Source organism: Canis lupus, chromosome 3, assembly GCF_011100685.1.
Source record: "Canis lupus familiaris isolate Mischka breed German Shepherd chromosome 3, alternate assembly UU_Cfam_GSD_1.0, whole genome shotgun sequence".
NCBI lineage: Eukaryota > Metazoa > Chordata > Mammalia > Carnivora > Canidae > Canis > Canis lupus.
The window spans coordinates 52,284,006-52,296,633 of record NC_049224.1 but is presented as its reverse complement, the minus strand read 5'-3'; the positions used below and the strand labels follow the sequence as shown (position 1 = coordinate 52,296,633).

Below are 12,628 nucleotides of genomic sequence, written 5' to 3'. Positions count from 1 at the left end.
CTCAATCTCGGGTGAACATCGGAGTCGCCTGCAGAGCTTTCAGAAATACTGAGGTTTGGTCACACCCCAAGACTCTGATTTAACTGGTCTAGAGATGCAGATCTTTTAAAGCTCATCAGAGGATTCCAGTTTGCAGCCAAGACAGACTCGCGGTCAAAGCGCAACTACCTAGAGAACCCAGCAGAGGGCGCTGCGTCCCCGCTCATCCAGGGAAGCAGATGTGCGCGCTGGAAACCTGCCTGCTGGTTGCACAAATCTGCTGCACGCAGTTAAGGAAAGAGGACCCAGATGTCCTGACCCTTGGATCATCAAGTCTTTTGTGTTCTGACACCTAGAAAGTTTCATTAAGAAGTTGTAAGCTGTGGGGCGCCTGGGTGGCTCAGCTGGTTAAGCATCTGCCTTTGGCTGGGGTCACGGTCTCTCTCTGGTCAGTGAGGCATCGGCTTCTCCCTCTGCCTCTGCCCCCTACTCGTGCTCTCTCGCGCTCTCTCTCTCTCTTCTCAAATAAATAAGTAAAACCTTAACGAAAAAAAAAAAGAAATTGTAAACTATTTTGCTGAATGACCTAGAGGTAAGTCACACGCCCTCTCTAAGCTTGGTTTCTACTTTTTCTGATAAAAAAAGGGTGGTTGCAGGGAGGGAGAGGGAATCTGTGGCCTATATTCATTCTTTCAATATATATTAAGTTGATGTAAATATATCAACATATATTTATATGTAAAATATAATTATATATTATATATTATATATATAATTATACAATGTAATTATGTATTATATAATATATGTATATATTAAATGGATAATATACTGATCTGGGGAGGGAAAAGATAAACATCTGAATGGGATAAAACTCCTACCTGATAGGGGAGACGATCTTAGAGAGACTGTGAGTAGTTCTCATGTGTTCCTACTTCAGGGAAGGAGACCTTTGGATGCCCCAGGTCAGGGAAGAGAAAACCATGAAAGACGAGGCAAAGAGACTACCACTGAGTATTTACATGTGCCATTATGTATTATGACACTTCTCTGGCGTAATTATCATTAACAGCTAGCATGGTTAGTTGTGATAAATTCCTTCGTACAAGTGAGAAATCTGAGGCTCAGAGATGTTAAGTGACTGGTTCAAAGTCACACAGCCAGTAAGTGCTGGAGCCAGGATCTGAACTGGGGTGTCTGGTTTCAAAGCCCAAATTCCATTCCCACCCCCACCCCCAGGGAGTGCCTAGTTCCCTCTGGTTTACATTCTGCTACACATCAGCAAGGGCTCTCTGACCCATCTCTCAACTCCAGAGTGCCGCAGCCCACTTTCCTCCCCAGATGTTCCTTTCACTGAGGCAAGGTCTCTCCCCCTCGATCCCCACACCAGGCCTGGTGGCTGAGGGCTGTCAGGGAGAGATTTGACTTCCTTCCTCTCTTGTTCCTTCTGCCCCAACGAAGGACAGACACCCGCTGAGTGACACCAATTTGCAGCCTTCTCAAGTGTGAATGAGATTTCTAATAGGACCGGTTGCCCACTGGCTTCAGGCAGGGTCAGGAATAAAGAGAAATTTAAGAGGCAGGAAATGGGGGAGAAGGGAGTCGGTTTGGAGGAGCTGAAGCAGCCACTGAAGCTGTGACAGCAGCAGCCTCTGGTGGGAGTGAAGCATTTGATTCTTTCAGAGGCTTAAGTTCTTTGCCAAAGGTCACACAGCTGGCAAGTGTAGAAGCAGGATGAGCGCAGCTAATGGTTGCATTTTTGGCATTCCCTAAAGGAATACAACTCCCAACCCAATTTAAGTTGGTAAGGGGCTTTAGTGTTAAGATTTTTTCCAGCCTTTGCCTCCCAAGGCGGCTGACCAATCCTCCGCTTCTTCAGCTGGAGGGTTCCAGGGTGCCTTGTGCCTGCTGTGAGTGAAGAAGGCTGGGAGGGTATTTGGGATTGTTGCTTGAAAAATGTGTCTCCACTGAGGGTCTCATCACAGGAACTTGGTGGCCATGTTAGAGCAAGTTGCCCCACATACAAAGCCATGGAGATGGGCTGGGGAATCCTTTTAAGGATGACCTCTTCTGTCACAATGGAGGTGGCCTCCCAGCACAGCTACCCTACCCCAGTGTTTCCCTTGGTGATGCCTCTGGACCCAGCAGCACTGAAGCAGATTCTGGGGTCCTGAAGTTGCATACATAGGAGTCCATGCTCTCAGCCCTGAGGTAGGCAGTGGAAATGCTCCAGATGAGCCAGGGGTCTCTGTATTGCTGCCAGGGCACTGAGCATGATAGGCGCCTCCCCCATGAGTACCTGCTCCTCTGTGTCTGCACATACCACTGCTCTGCTGCCAAACACAACCCAACTATGGGCACCCAAGGGAAAAATGGTGGTTGGGTGAATTCGTGAGTAATTGAGAGGGATTGTCTTTCCTTGCCCTTTAGGGATGTGGAAGGAGCCCAGCACTCCAGAGGACAGACACCCTCATCCTCACACCACACCAGCACACCCCCCTCCACGCTCCTCTGCTCACACTATAATCTGTCCTTGTTTCTGGAAGAGTCTGCTCCATGTGTGCTGGGTGGTTTCCAGAGGTGTTTTCCAGGACATAGAGAAAGCACAAAAAGAACCTTGGAAGGAGAGCCAAAAAGGGGGGCATGGCCCCTCTCCACACCCTGCTGCAGTGGCCAGCACCATGTGGCAGACTGGGACTTGTTGTTGGATGCAGTGAGACAACAACAAAATCACTAGTCTTCCAGATGGGGCGAGCCAGTCCACGCCCACACCCTGGCCTCTCCTGTAGGTGACTTCAGCGCAGGCATGTTCCAGGAGGGCCAGGCCTGCTCCCTGCACCCCTCGCCCAGCCCAGTGCGTCCCCTCCCAGCACTCCTCCCTACCCCAACCTCCAACCTCTGAAATCTCCCCATCCTCTGCTCAGAAGGGGGAGTGAAGGGGAGGTGTCTTCTTTTCTTGTTCTTGCCTCTGGAGTGTTTCATTTTCTATAAGGAACATACTTCTTTAATAACAAAATCTTATTTTTCAAGGGAGTCAGGAAGGCAGCTCATTTCTCTACCTTTCTTCATTAATCATAAAGCAGTGTGTTATCATGGAGATGAGGAAAAAGGAAGGACTCCAGGTAACGGTGACCCCTCTCTACCAGGTTTCCCTGGTCTCCCCAAGCCCTGCAACAACACAGTCATGGTCCAAGGTGAAAATCCTCCCAGTGTTTACTGAGCCAGAGTCCAGAATGAAGTTGGGGGTGAGGGTGCGGGAGCAAGCAGAAGAGAAAGGAGATGAATAAGGGAACCAGTAGTGGCCTCTCAGCCCCCGCAGCGTCCCCTTCCCTGGAGCCCCAGTGCCTGGCTCCCCACTTCCCCAGCCCAGGTCACTGATGGAGGAGAGGCAAGGCTGCCCCTGTCTAGCCCAGCCCTTAATTGCACTGGCAGGACATATCTGCTTCTTAATTGCCAAAAGCCACAATATCCCGGTGGCTCAGAGCACGGCCCTAATTTTATTTCTGCAGCAGCTGAAGGATAATTACCCTTCCCTATTGGTGCTGCTTTTAATTCTTTCTCTTTTTGATTGAGAACTCTCTCTCTGTAGCCCAGCTTTCCAACCTTTGGTTTGTTATCTTCATCCAGAGTGGGGCAGTGCTTGCTGCGAGACACAGAGTGGGGACTTCGAGAAGACGGGAAGTGCCCGGCTGAGGCCCAACGCCTTCTAGCTGTTAGCCCCTCACCATGAGAGCACACGGCTTTTTTTTGTTCATTATTATATTCCAGTGCCTACTGCAGAGATGGGCTCATGAAACTCGTTAGCAAAGAGGCAGAATTCAGAGACAGAGTTTGATCATGGGGTGTGACTACAATAGATCCGTTTTCATTAATTTTTTCCTGGCAGGACCAATAGAAATGGACATAGCTCCAGTTTTCTTAATTTTTTTTTAACTCTGGGCACTTTCTCGGTTGGGTGAAGATGCAAATAGAGGGGCGCCTGGCTGGCTCAGTCCGTGGAGCATGCAACTCTTGATCTTGGGATCATGGGTTCCCGTCCCAGGCTGGGCATACAGCTTACTTAAAAAAATAATAAAATAAAAAATACTTTATTATTTTTTAAGATGCAAATAGTAAAGGAGGCCATTACAATCTCAGAGAAAAGTAGCTTGAAAACATGACCTGCCCTTGAGCTCTCCACCTCCCTCTCCCCACTTCTAGTTTCTTTCCTCTGAATTTAGAGCCATCCCCTTGGCAATGCTGGTTTCCATGGTTTCCTCCCTGACAATGATCCCCAAACCCCTCCTCTCTTTTTCCTCCAGACAGTAATGGGTGATAGGGATCCTCAGTGTGGCTACTCCATGTAACCATGGTAACGATGAACTGAGCCTTCATTTATCTTTTGTAAAGAGAGCTAGGGAATAGAAGCTTTTGGAAGGAAGAGATGGGGGAGGGTCCAGGGCTAGAGCTGCCATTGTCATAAAGAGGAAATTAAGAGACTTGTCTTGATACTAGCCTGTAGGATTCAGTTCAAATATTTTTGAGCCCCTGTTTTAAGCTCAACTAAGTTCCAGGGAATCAAAGGTGTGCATGACATAGCACCTGATATTGATGAGCTTATAGTCTAGTGCTAGGAATCATGGTGCCACTGAAACCCTGGCTAAGATGAGGCCATTAAAGGAGGTGGCCCTTGAGAACATCATCATGATCAAGTATGTGTCCACTCCAAGCATCCCCTCCAGCTAAGAACCAAGAAAAGATTGATTAAGGGGGTCTGTACTCACATTAAACCTTCTTCCAAACTGTTGTCAGTTTCTGTCTTGGAAGGGGGAGGAGACTTTAATGCCCCTTTCTTTCACAGAAGTGTAAGCTAAATGCAGAATCTCCAAATAGGACTATTTGGTGTAGGGAGAAAGAAGGAAAACATACCTGCCCAAGTCCAGTGCCACAAGGGGCTGGGATAATCTTCAGTTCCAGGGATCATCATCACCTACCTGCCACAAACCCTCTTGGGAAGTGCTGTATCTGCTTCTACACTCAACTGGAGTGTCATCATCTTCATCCACCCAGATTGTTGTCACTGAAAATGCAAGCCAAAGAATTAAAGTAAAAAACAAAACAAACTAACAAAAACAAAGCTACCAGAGACACCAAAGTTGGACAGAATGAACCCAAAAGCTGAGATACAGGTTTGTCATAGGTAACACAGCTCTTCCCTCTTCTAGCTTCTCCTCCTCACTCTTGAAAGTTTTCACTAAATCCTTAAGGGTGGGAACCAATTCTGAACTTCTAGGAGAAATCTCAAAGATTCCATGGACCTTTCGAGTGCTGATACCACAAACCTGCACTGACTTGGAGAGATGCACAAGATATATTTTTATTTCTATTTTTAAAAATTTTTTTTCATTTTTAAAAAGATTTTATTTATTTATTCTTGAGAGACAGAGACACAGACAGAGGGTGAAGCAGGCTCCATACATGGAGCCGGATGTGGGACTCGATCCTGGGTCTCCAGGATCATGCCCTGGCCTGAAGGCAGGCGCCAAATCTCTGAGCCACCCGGGGCCGCCCTCAAGATATATTTTTAAATGAAAAGAAAAATCTATAGGACAATGTAATTTTTGTTCAAGAAAGCTACAAATAACTAGGTAGCAAAATTTGTTCTTGCAAAAGCAAGAACTGGATTAGCCAAACTTCCTGGGTCCTAGAACTCTGAGCTCCATCCTTTGCTGCTGGATGAAATTAAGGCATATTCAAACATTCTGGGTACTCTGTTCACTCAGCTAGTCAGAAAAGGATAAATGGCATCCTCTGGTTGGTTGGCAAGGCAATACAAACTAACCAATGAAATAATGTCTCTCCTTTACTGGCCAATAAGATCTCAGTTCTCTTCTTGAAAGGAAAGAAGATCCTTTGTCCATAAAGAAAATAGGCAAAAAAGGGAATAATAATTAAAAAAAAAAAAAACACTGTTGCTATGGGACATTATTGATGTGATCAGTGATAGCTGTCCCAGAGAATTCATAAAGGAGGCATGTCTTTGGGAAGAAAAGTACAAAGTACCAGCTGTCTGGTCTGCATTAAAAAGAAGTTTCTATAGTAACATGTGAAGGAGAAGAATTTTAATGTAAATCTCCCCAAAACTAGCCAATGGAGGGTAATTTTGACCTTCAACTTAGGTCGAAGTTATAATGATTTTTCTTTTCTTTCTTTCTTTCTTTCTTTCTTTCTTTCTTTCTTTCTAACATCGGCAATATGTGAAGGAAAAGGCAAAGAAGAGAAAATGAAATGTGTGTTTTCTGATGCAGGGCGTCACAGATAATGATATGACAGCTACAGTTTGAAACAGATTTCCCTGTTGTCAAGTCATAGCTCAGTTTAAAACAATGTTTTGGAAATGGAAAGTTCATGGCTCTTAAGGAAAAGTATTCTAGGTGAAATAGTGCACAGAACACAGGTTGTCCTATTAACCTGCTAATGATATTCCTTGAAATCATTCTGAGACTGTTACAAATGCCTTTGGGAAAGGATGGGTAAAATGCTTTCCCACAGATACTACAAACAAACGCAGGTGGATAAAGCAGACAGGTGAAAAATGGAGTCAGTGTTTGTCAATCAAAGGAAAGGACGAAGATCCGAGGATTAGAAGCGTTGAGTGCCATATTTGCTAACTATAAAGGCAGACTGGAGAAGAAATAAAGAGAGGAGAATCCCATGGAATCAAAGGTAGGTGATGCCCATGGCAATTTGCTGAGGGAGCAGCATTTCTACTGACCTGCACTATGTGGTCTGTGGGGAGAAGTCTGAAGAGGAGGTGATCTAGAATTCAGTTCCCCTCTCATGATGGATGTTGTTTAGGGAGGGAGGAACCACGGGCAAGCCAAGGAGAAATGCTTTCTGTACCAGAGACACCTTTGGACAATTCCCCTGGCTTCCTGGCATTCATCCATGAAGAACAAATATGTTTTTCTCATTTAAAGAGAAAATAAAGAGAGGGAAGATCAGACCTTCCATCTAAGGGACCAAATGAAAAAAAGGAAAAAGAAAAACCCCCAATTGTAAATCTCAGATAAAAGGCAGGATGGAATATGCTTACCTCAGTGAAGAGGTCGGGGGAGAGAGTGGGAAGTGTTGCCATGGTTGAAAGGTAGCTGCTTCACCATAAACCTTGACTTAAAAAAGAAAAAAAAATTCACCGTCTAGGATTTTCTTTTAAACCCCTGGGATTTTATAGGACTAGTTGTGCCTCACATCCAGCCCAAGGAAAGCAGGGCTCCCCAGTAGATAATTTAAAGAATCAGGGTGCTCACGGATAATCAATGGCCAAAACCCCACCACTCACTGTAACCAAGGCAACAGGAGGCTGGGGCTGGTTGCCAGGTAACCACACTCTAGCCTGGGTCCCGTCCGCTCTCCTCCTCCCCCACATCCGTTAGCCCTTTTGTGATAACGTCTTCCCCTCTGCGTCTTTTTTCCTCTCTGGCAAAAGAATCATTCTGCTCCTCGTGTTAAGGGCACGCTCTGGGCTCCTTTGGCTAAAACTGAGGACCTTAATGTTCATTTTGGACAGATTTCATCTGCACCCAGATACTCTGACCCAGATAAAATGTGCTTCTTATCTCGGCTTCAATAAATATCTTCTCCCTCCATCCCTTCCTTCATACGCGTTAGGGAGTAAGGAGATTGCGGAGAGAGAAGGAAGAAGCGCAGGTCGGTGGGAAGGAGAGAGAACACGGCTTGGATGTGGCAATACTTTGCAACAGAGCAGTACCTGGCGTTCCCACTGTCCAGCTTTCCCCTAAACTCACCTTTTCCAGGCGCGCCTCTTCTCTCTGGCACCCTCGGGCACTTTGCACCAAGTTATTCCTATTGGTCTTAGAGAAGGGGAGATAGAGTGTCCTCCTAGAATCCGACACCTACGCTCCCGGAGAAAGGGGGAGGATGAGTGTGTCCCCCACCCCACCCCGCCCTCGGCGAACTCTGCCTCCTGGCCTCCACCGCGTGGGGGTTGAGGAATTTAGGGCAAGCGGAGTCGGGGTGCCGGCGGGTCCGGGCGCTGTCCAGCCTCTGGTGCTGAAGCTGGAGCCTCGGATTTACCGTGGAGGGACTCGGGGACCTCCAGCTGCCGGCTCCTGGCCTCCGAGGTGGGGATCCGAAGAGCAGGAGCCCTTTGCCCGGGGTAAGGGCGAGGCTAGGACGTGTCTGCCAAAGAAGTGCTTTTTCGGCTGACCGGAGTCCCTCCCGGGCGTCATCCCCTGAGCCTCTCCCTTCCCTTCCCGGAACTGTGTAATTATCTGCGGCCATCGCGGCGTGTAGAAAGAGCCCCTTGCCCTGGGATGATTATCCACCCAGGCGACTCCTGGCACTCCCCTCATTTTCTCCTTCGGAACAGGCTGTGTCCCGGGACTCCTGGGGTGGGCTCAGATCTGGTGGTGGGCAAAGCCGGGAAGGAAAGCCTGGAACGCCGAACCCCGCCACTTTTCTACATGCAACAGGTCTGCTGCATCTGGAGTCTGAAGGGCGAGCAGAGCGGAGACCGGGTTGCCGTGATGGGCTTGGGGAGACCTGGTCCGGAGAGCGCGCGCTCCCGAGGCTGGTGCTGCCCCTCGCCGAGCGGGCGTCTGGCCAGCCAGACCAACCGCCAGCCAGGCCGGCGTCCCGGGGCTGGGGAGCGCAAGAACCAAACGCCCCCAGAACTCGAGCGGGCCGGGGAGGCCAGCAGGAGTGCTCAGCCGCCGAGCTGCGGAGCCGCCTCCCGCTTCCCGGGCGCCCTCGCCGCCTTCTCTAGGTGAATCTGCCAGCAGGCAAGACACCTTTGGCAGGTGCCGAGCCCGCCCGCCCCGGGCCCCCCCGAAGCAGCCTCGGGCTCAGTCTCGCGAATTTCAGCTCCAGTTGGATGCTCCGCGGGTCTCCGGCCCTTGCCCCGGGGGGAGGTTGGACGGCGGACCCTGGTCGGGGTTTTACCTGGCACGGGTCGTCACGGCCAGGGAGGAAGACAGCTGCCCTCCACGTCTTTCTGGAAGAAAGCCCCCTTACGACCCCGCCTTGGGCTCGCCGCTTCTCCACCTAGAACTGCAGAGCAGGGGCGGGATGGGGGTGGGGGGCCGCGGGTTGAGGTAGGTATTTTGCGAAGCACCCCTTGATTACTTGCCTGTCTTGGGTGATCTTCTGTCTCAAGCGGTGGCCGCGCCGCCAGGGCGGGAGGCAGGTGCTCTGGCTGCAAACAGTCGCCACGGCTGCGGGGGCCCGGGGAGAACAGCTGCTTTAAAGCCGAGACCAGCCCACAGGTGGCCTGTCAGGGCCACGGACATCCATGACGTCATCCAGAGGACAAGTGGAGAAGGGAAGTCGGTGGTGCGGGGGGTGGGGGGTGGTGGTGGTGGGGGGTGGTCACGGCGCTTCACATCAAAAGTCCCCTGTGGCCATGGCAACAGCTCGCGGGGGGCCAGCGCACCAACCGCTCGCCGCCTCTCCTCTGTCCTGCGGCGGGGCTGGGCTCCGGCATCCCGCGCTCCACGGCCGCAGGATGCTGGAGCGGGAGCCAAAGCCGACCTTACCCGCCCTGGACGAAGCCCTAGAGCCAGTCCCGGGTCCACCTCTCCGTTCGCGCCCCTGTTTCGCGGTCCTAGCGAAACTGGGGAGGAGAGGGGCTGCCTGGCCTCAGGGAGACCCCAGAGAGCATCGCGCAGAAACCTTCGTTCCCACAGGGACATCCCATAGCCTTCCCCTTCAGCTCCCACTGCCCCGCCTGGGCCGTCGGACCCCGGGTCCCCTGACCGCACACACAGCCTGTCCTTCCTGAACTCAAGAATGTGAAGGCTTACCCTTCTCACCCACTCTTCACCTACTGAGGGAGCACACCCAGGGAGCGCCCACACAGAACCACCTGCCGGTGTCCTCACTCGCTGACACGGATCAACGAGGCTCCATTGCTTCAGAGAGCAGAGCAAACCGAGAAGAAAAGAGCAAGCCCACCATGGATCTAATGTACATCTAGGGTTTCCATGCTGGTTTCCAAATGGGGCACAGATGTGTTAACTGGGGGGGGGGTGTCTCACAGATTTTTTTTTTTTAATGAAGTACTTGTAAACAAGATTGAAAATGTTCAGATAGAAATCTGGGCATTCTATGTCTTTCAAAGGTAGGACAGGGGTTCTGCATGCAGTGGAGTAGCACTAACCCTTGTAGAAAGGACTGGGGTCCAGTCCAACCCAATGAAGCCTTCTATCCTTTTTGTCAGTGTCACCAAGGCCATTAATCAACTATTTTCCTTTCTCCCCTTTATAATAGTAAAAAGGAAAGTGAAATATTTTTGTACCCATCTCAGTTGTTCACTTCCTTAATGCCACCTTCAGGCCCCCAAATCATGTGAATTTTCTGCCCCCCTATGTCCAACAGGAGCTGGTAAGGGCTTTACGCGGGCTGAAATTCTTGTTTCACTACTGGCTGGCAGGTGCTCTACAGGTCCAACCTTTGACTGACACATAGGCATCTGTGCTGCTCATATTTGGACAACATAGGGAGAAGGATGTTTCCTGCTAATAAGGCTAGGTTTCTTTTTCTCTTACATTTTCACATTTCAAAATACACAGATGTTGGAAACATTTAAAAATTTGTATTTTTCATTGATCACCATCGAGCCCCAAAAAGACAAATACTGTATGATTCTACTCATATGAGGTACCCAGAGCAGTCAAGTTCATAGAAACAGAAACTAGAACTGTGGTTGCCTGGGGCTGGGGGAGGAGAAATGAGAAATTACTATTTAATGAGCACAGAGTTTCAGTTTTGCAAGATGAAAAACTACTACGGATGGGTGGTGGTTATAGTCGCACAACAATGTGAATATGTTTCACGTCACTGAACTGTACACTTAAAAATGGTTAACTGCATATTATATGCAATTTATCATATTTAAAAAAATTTTAAAGGAGGTGGTTATAGTTATAATGTCCAGCAAACCTTGAATTGTTCTGTTTGGAGGTAAGAAGAAGAAGAAGAAGAAGAAGGAGGAGGAGGAGGAGGAGGAGGAGGAGAAGGAGAAAGAGAAGGAGAAGGAGAAGGAGAAGGAGGAGAAGAAGAAGAAGAAGAAGAAGAAGAAGAAGAAGAAGAAGAAGAAGAAGAAGAAGAAGAAGAAGAAAAAGAAGACGACTCGGGAGGAGAAATGCTAAGCATTACTACATTTTTTTCCCCTTTTTAAAAAGTTTTTATTAAGTAATCTCTACACTCGACATGGGGCTTGAACTTAACAACCTTGAGATCAAGAGTCCCACACTCTACTGACAGCCAGCCAAGCATCCCTGCTACATTTTTTCCAATGATTTGTTCAACAAATATATATGGAGTACATGGTATACGCCAGACAGTACACTGGGGCCTCAAACACAAAGACAGTGGGACAACCAGTAAAGTCTAAAAACAAATATACTTAAATTTTTGTAAGTTCTTAAAAAGAAAGAATAAAGAAAGGGGTACTTGGGTGGCTCAGTTGGGTATGAGATGGACTCTTGATCTCAGGGTTGCGAGTTTAAGCCCCAGATTGGGTTCCATGCTGGAGCCTACTTAAATAAATAAATTTTAAAAAACAGCTAAAAAGATAGAAATTATATTTAACCTCCAGACCAGTAGAGGAAAGAGGAGAAATGAGAAAAATTCAATCAATCAAGTAGAGGGTTAGATAGGAAAACAAAAGAAAAAAGCCCAAGGTAAACAGAAAACAACAAATAAAATGGTAAAAATACTTTTAATATTACTAATAACAACAGGGGCACCCGGGTGGCTCAGTTGGCTAAGTGTCTGCCTTCTGCTCAGGTCGTGATCTCAGGGTCCTGGGATGGAGCCCTACCCCCCACCCCTCGGGCTCTCTGCTCAGCTATAACCAAATTATAAGAGACATACATAGTCACATAAACATAGAAACTTTGAAAATCAAGAGTTGAAGAAAAAGTATATTTAGACAATATTAACTAGAATAAATCTCAGATGAAAACTTATGTAGGGGATGCCTGGATAGCTCAGTGGTTAAGCTCTGCTTTCATCTCAGGGCGTGATCCTGGAGTTCAGGGATCCAGTCTCACATCAGACTCCCTGAGGAGAGCTTGCTTCTCCCTCTGCCTATGTCTCTGCCTCTTTCTCTCTGTGTGTGTGTCTCTAATGATTAAATAAATAAAATTAAAAAAAAAACTTATGTAGAACTTAATGTAGAGTTTAAAGCAAAAAGCATTAAATGGGGCATGACAATGATTTTAATGATAAAAAAAGTAATTGGCCAGGAAGATAAAATTGAATTGGTGAATCTTTAACAAAATCTACCATGCTCTACCCTAAAATACATGTGACATAAAATTCAGATGGTTATACATGCAAATCTTACCACAACTTTGAGGGATAAAATATCTCTATATTACAGAACCAACCTGACCGGGGGGAAAAAAGAAAGGGGGAAAGGAAAGGAAAGGAAAGGAAAGGAAAGGAAAGGAAAGGAAAGGAAAGGAAAGGAAAGGAAAGGAAAAGAAAGGAAAGGAAAGAAACAATAACAAATCACAAGAAATAGGGGAAATAAATGTATAGAGCAAACTAACTTATAAACAAAGATGTAGAAAACAAGTTTTTAGTAAGCCAAACTTACATAATAAGTAAGATTTATTCTATGAATGCAAGAATTTTTAAC

General features: G+C 47.6%; 1 long non-coding RNA gene and 1 other non-coding gene across 3 annotated transcripts; both read right to left on the bottom strand.

Annotated features, from left to right (window-relative positions):
- Nucleotides 1-2,661: 2,661 nt before the first annotated feature.
- Nucleotides 2,662-2,723, bottom strand: MIR7-2 (microRNA mir-7-2). The gene has a single exon (NR_049312.1). It is a non-coding gene; the product is annotated as a microRNA mir-7-2 (primary transcript).
- Nucleotides 2,724-3,174: 451 nt separating this feature from the next.
- Nucleotides 3,175-8,899, bottom strand: LOC119871203. Of its 2 annotated transcripts, XR_005357041.1 has the most exons (5): nucleotides 7,767-8,899; nucleotides 7,055-7,130; nucleotides 6,734-6,927; nucleotides 4,953-5,038; nucleotides 3,175-4,038 (listed from the first exon to the last, which is right to left on the bottom strand). It is a non-coding gene; the product is annotated as an uncharacterized LOC119871203 (long non-coding RNA). The 2 variants fall into 2 exon arrangements; XR_005357042.1 differs by lacking the exon at nucleotides 6,734-6,927.
- Between the last annotated feature and the right edge of the window lie 3,729 nt (nucleotides 8,900-12,628).